Source organism: Alosa alosa, chromosome 7 (genome assembly GCF_017589495.1).
Source record: "Alosa alosa isolate M-15738 ecotype Scorff River chromosome 7, AALO_Geno_1.1, whole genome shotgun sequence".
Taxonomy (NCBI): Eukaryota; Metazoa; Chordata; class Actinopteri; order Clupeiformes; family Clupeidae; genus Alosa; species Alosa alosa.
In genome coordinates, this window is record NC_063195.1 from 27,937,608 (window position 1) to 27,943,962 (window position 6,355).

Consider the following 6,355-nt stretch of genomic DNA (forward strand, 5'->3'; position numbering starts at 1 on the left):
TACAGCACACTGCCCCCAATACACAGCACATTGTCTCATGAGGAAGCTTCTCCAACACACATATTGCACACTGCCCTCTCCCCCACATACACAGCACACTATCCCATCTCCCCTGTCATCCCCCAACACACACAAGACCCCTGGCAGTTGGGTTAGCCCCCTTGAGCCGTGGGATCTGCCCAAGGTTTCTTCCTGGTAAGGAGTTTTTCCTTGCCCCTGTTGCTCTTGGGTGCTCCCTTTGTTGGTGCCCCCACCCAATCCCAATCCTCCCCCACCTTTTTTTATGCACCCCTTGCCACTTAATCTACTAAACCCTCTTCTACTGCACTTTTTACCCCCATTAATGCACACAAATAGGCTGACACCAGACATAATTTCACTGCATTTCTTACTTCCAGTAACTATATGCATGTGACAATAAACTCCCTTGTATCCTTGAATCCTTGTATCTTGTATGTATGTAGTGTGTATGTAGTATGTATGTAGTAAGTATATAGTGTCTATATTGTGTGTTATGTGTGTATGTAGTATGTATGTAGTATATAAGTAGTAAGTATGTAGTAAGTATATTATGTCTATATCGTGTGTATGTAGTGTGTATGTAGAATGTATGTAGTTTGTATGTAGTAAGTATGTAGTGTGTATGTAGTATGTATGCAGTAAGTATATAGTGTCTATATCGTGTCTATATCGTGCGTATTAAGTGTGTATTATGTGTATATGTAGTATGTATGTAGTGTGTATGTAGCATGTATGTAGTGTATATGTAGTATGTATGTATTATATGTGTATGTAGTATGTATGTAGTATGTATGTAGTAGTATATAGTGTCTATATTGTGTGTATTATGTGTGTATGTAGTATGTATGTAGTGTGTATGTAGTATGTATGTATGTAGTGTGTATGTAGTATGTATGTAGTATGTATGTAGTATGTATGTAGTAGTATATAGTGTCTAAATTGTGTGTATTATGTGTGTATGTAGTATGTATGTAGTGTGCTGTCATGGGTAAGAGCAGCCATGTCACTGACACTGGAAAGTCAATCTGGACTGACTGTATCCACTCTTCTCCTCTCCTCTCCACTTCTCTTCTCTCTCCTCTCCCCTTCTCTCTCCTCTCATCTTCCCTCTTTTCTTTTCTTCACTCCTCTCTCCTCCTCTCTTATCTTCTCTCCTCTCGACTCCTCTCTTCTCTCTACCCACCTCCCCTCTACTCTCCTCTCTCCTGCCCTCTCCTCTCCTCTCCTCTCCCCTGCCCTCCCCTCTCCTCTCTCCTGCCCTCCCCTCTCCTCTCCCCTGCCCTCCTCCCTCCTCTCCCCTGCCCTCCCCTCTCCTCTCTTCTGCCCTCTCCTCTCCTCTCCTCTCCCCTGCCCTCCCCTCTCCTCTCCCCTGCCCTCACTTCTCCTCTCCACTCCTCTCCACTCCTTTCCTCTTCTCTCTTCTCTTCTCCTCTCCTCTTTCTTCTCCTCTTTTCTCCTCACCTCCCCACTCCTCCTTTAAGATCTCCTGAGGGCGCAGAGATATGCAGCAGCCTGGGGCAATCCATCAACCGCAGACAAGCCCTCAACCCCCTCGGGAGAGAAAGAAAGAGAGAACAAGAGAAAGAAAGAGTGGAGCAGAGGAGGGGTGGACGAGAGCAGATACCAGCCCTTGGCATAGCAGGCATGCCATGAAACTGCCTCCTTGGAGTCTCTGTACTTCTCTCTCTCTCCCTCTCTCTCTCTCCCTCCCTCTCTCTCTCTCTCTCTCTCTCTCTCTGTTGAAGACGTGGAGGCATGACTGTGGAAAGTGACATGGTGGTAATGATGATGACAGTAATTGGCAGGCAGAGATAATTGAGTGAGAGGAGGATAGAGGGAGAGAGAGACAGAGAGAGAGAGAGAGAGAGAGAGAGAGAGAGAGAGAGAGACAGAGGAGAGGGTGTGCAGGTACGTATGTAGGCACCGATGCGGTTGCGCTAGGGCCTCTGCCAGGACCTGGCTTCATCAGAGTCAATTAGTGTCCATTTGGGTCGAGGCGTGAGTGAGTGAGCAAGGGTGTGTGTGTGTGTGTGTGTGTGTGTGTGTGTGTGTGTGTGTGTTGGGGCATCTGAGTGTATCTGAGGTCTGCCCGTGGAAAGATTACAACCATAAACATGTGTGGGCAGCATGCAAATGGGAATGACTGCCGTTATTACTAATATGTTATGCTATTTCTATGACTGTGTGTGTGTGTGTGTGTGTGTGTGTGTGTGTGTGTGTGTGTCTGTGTTGTGTCTGGGTTAAGGTATACTGTATGTGTGTGAGTGTTTGTGTTTGTCAAATGAAATCAAATGGAATAGGAGCTGCACAGGGAGCTGAGCCGGCAGAGAGAGGTGATGAGATAAGCTGACGGCTGTTATTGCTGTTGCTCACACACATCCAACACACCTCCCTCAGGTTGCAAATTCCAGGTTATGAGTTACCCAACAGCCATCTCTCTCTCTCTCTCTCTCTCTCTCTCTCTCTCCCCTTTTGACACTGATGTCTAAAATGACAGGCATGAAAACATCCACCTTCATCTGTTTTGAGGAAATAAATCACCCACCACATGTAATGCATGCATATATGTGTGCGTGCGTGTGTGTGTGTAAGAGAATTACGGTGTGTTAGGATTTAGGGCGCAGTAGGGATTGGTAACAGCCGTCAGGAGTATTTTAGATGTCATGATTTTTACCCTCCATTATTTTTAATTCACTGCTAGTCAGTCTCTGCAGAGATTAATTCCTACCCCAACCCCCACCCCTCCCCAACACAGTGTATTGTATGCATGCCCATGGTCTCTACATTCACAATGTAGGTATGCTGAACAAACATTGGCCTTTCTCTCTCTCTCTCTCTCTCTCCCTCTCTCTCTCTCTCATGTGTGTTTTCTGATGCGTTCACTCATAAATGTGCAGAGCCATCGATCCAGTGGATCACAACTCATTTGCTTTCATTCTGTTTTTTCTCTGTCTACCTTCCTCTCCTCATCTTTCCCTCGTTTTCTGTTCCAGGTGCTCTGTTCTTCTCTCTCTGTACGATCCCTTTCTCTTTCTGTGTGTCTCATTGAACAGTATCACCATGGTTAAATAGTCTGTAGAAATGTGCGTTAATGTACATAGATTTTGTAGCACATGTTGTGTACACAAATGTATGTGATTGCACAGCAGAATCAGTGCATCAGTGCACAGCAGGATATACGTTTTTACACCTGCAGACAAAGGACAGAAATTGAATGTGTGTGTGTGTGTAGTCTCCTATTTTGTAAGCAAACATGTGTATTGCTATTGTATGATACCGTGTGCCTTCGTTGTGTATCTGTTTGTGCTTTTACTGCATATAATCAAGAGATAGATTGTATATGTGATGTGTGTGATTGACTGTGTGTATCTGTGTGTGTGATTGACTGTGTAAATTGAATGTGTATGTGTGTGTGTGTGTGTGTGTGTGTTTGTGTTTTGTGTGTGTGTGTGTATGTGTGTGTTGTGTGTGTGTGTGTGTGTGTGTGTGTGTGTGTGTGTGTGTGTGTGTGTGTGTGTGTGTGTGTGCATGTGTGTGTTTGTGTGTGAATGTGTGTGCGTGTGTGTGTGTGTGTGTGTGTGTGTGTGTGTGTGTGTGTGTGCAAGCCGTTCAGAAGAACACTGGAGTAAGTAAGACGCAGGAGCCCCATTGAGTCGCCTCTCTAGGACCCACGCGCAGGAGGACTATTTGTCCAGCTGTCTATTTGCAGGACCGGTCAATGGAAGAGATACCGGGTTGCTGCGCCCCCGAACCGTGTCCACATCATCCTCCATGCCCATCCGTCTCCCCCCTCTGCCACTCGTCCACCACCCCACCCCTCTATCACTCCCCCTCTATCACTCCATCTGTTCCACTCGTCCACCACCCCCACCCCTCTATCACTCCATCCGTTCCACTCGTCCACCACCCCCACCCCTTTATCACTCCATCCATTCCACCCGTCCACCACCCCACCCTCTATCACTCCATCCGTTCCACTCGTCCACCACCCCCACCCCTCCAATGTCCAGTTCAACCGCAGATGGGGTCACGAAGGGTTAATCAAGGTTGTGTGAGTTTAAATAAATAAACTGAAATATCCATCACAGTTGCCCCTGGGGCCAAAGACCAGTGTCATAAAAAAAGACATTAAAAATATACCAAAATGGACCTTGAATGGCTTGTGGACAATGGCGTCCCCTATCAATACCATAATGACTGCCGAGGCATGTCTCCCTAGGGGCTCCCTGCTTAGTCCAACCCACAGCTTTATTAACAAGACACAATTATGAGCTGCCCACCATGATCAATAAAGTATCTATCTATCTATCTATCTATCTCTATGATTCAATATGTCTATATTTAGCTGTACGTCCATATTGCTAATATACGTTTATATTTAGACCCCACCACCACTTAGATGATTCACGCGTGCTGCAGCCGGTTCAGAGTCGTAACACGTCCTGTCAGTAGGCTTCAGACCCTGAGTGTAAGAGCCCAGCGGATGACTGATTGTGCCAAGGGAATATCCCCTACCCAGCTAGCAGGGCTGCTGGACATGCTGCTGGGTTGGGTTGGGTTGGGCTGGGTTGGGTTGGGTTGGGTGCTACTCTGTGGAAGCTGTGAAAACCTTTAAAGACACACTTCCTTTGCCCCATACACAGACAGACAGACAGACACACACACACACACACACACACACGCACATGCACAGTCACGCACCCACATGCACACACACTTACACACACACACACTCACACACACACACACACACACACACACACACACACACACACACACACACACACAATGACTGGTGTGTGTTCATCAGAGACAATTCATATGCTGCCTTATCAGCCCCAGGCTAGGATGCACTACACCATAGAAACGCTGAAGATCAAGATTAGTCCAATTAGGTCTCCATTTTAGATATGGCTACACATTTGAGAGATACTGTAAATTCCACCATGTTGTGCAGGGGAGAACACTCTCCAGGTTCCCAAGGGCCACAAGACGGGGCCAAATGCCAATAGCAAACTTTGCTCCGTATTTCTCTTTGACTTTACAGAGGTTTAGTCTGTGCCTCTGCTACTGATACTGTTGAATGACACATTTATTGTCACAGTGAAAGCGAATGAACCTGCCAACCTCCATGGAGGACCTGGAACATTCAGCTGGTCTATAGTGTGACACTGTGGTGCAGGTAACTGGGGGTTTTGCAGAGGGGAAGGTCAGCACACAAAAACTGCCCTGGTCTTAGTCAGTGTATGTTTATGTGTGTGTGTGTGTGTGTGTGTGTGTGTGTGTGTGTGTGTGTGTGTGTGTGTGTACGAGAACTCCCAAGACACTAATGAGTGACGGCTGACCTCTTTATTCACTCAGGAACAGAAGGGCTTACTCAGGTAACATAATTAAGGCAACGTTTTTGTGTAGCTTTGTTATGTTGTATTTCAGTCATTTTTTTATTCTGAGAATGAAATTAAATAAGGTCCATTATTAGGATTCAATTCAACTTGCCACTGAAATGACTGAGCTCCTTCCTTTCTGTCCACAACAGGTACAGTACTTCCCATTTAAGTGCTTCATTTTTGAATCTCACTTTAACCCAGACCTTAACCCTAACCCTCTGAGTCAAATACAAGAGGTCCTCATTAAAATAAAAAAAATGCACTAAGGAGTACATAAATACAGTTGGTTTAAAGTGGGGCACAGATTTCTCTCCAGTTGCACCAGCCTTCCCATGGGAGAGTGAAGAGGACACGCCTGTTCTGAGATCTGCTGACGCTGCTTTGAACACAGTCAATAAAGGCAGGTTAAGCTGTTCAGGCGCTGGTGACGTAGACCTCACACACACACACACACACACACACACACACACACACACACACACACACACACCAGGCTCTACATGTGGAGAGGGTCTTGCCTCTGCTGCAAACATGGGAGGGAGAAGTAGGACTGCTAGGGCAAGACACAACACCAGCAGCACCACCACATGATTGCTACCACACTAGCAGCAAGATGTGTGTGTATATGTGCACATACACACACACATACACACACACACACTAACAAAAACACACACACACACACACACACACACACACAATGACATTATCTCCAGGAAATAGACAGATTTAAAGACTAAACACTGAGCCAGCGATTGGTTGAAAAATTGCATACATTAAACTTTAAACATTAAACATACATAACTGTTTGAAAAGGCTAAATGTGACCCCCAAACACACAACACACCTTGCCATCCCCCAAGAGTAAGGGATGAAAGTGTGAAGGAATGGGAGGTGTGTGTGTGTGTGTGTGTGTGTGTGTGTGTGTGTGTGTGTGTGTGTGTGTT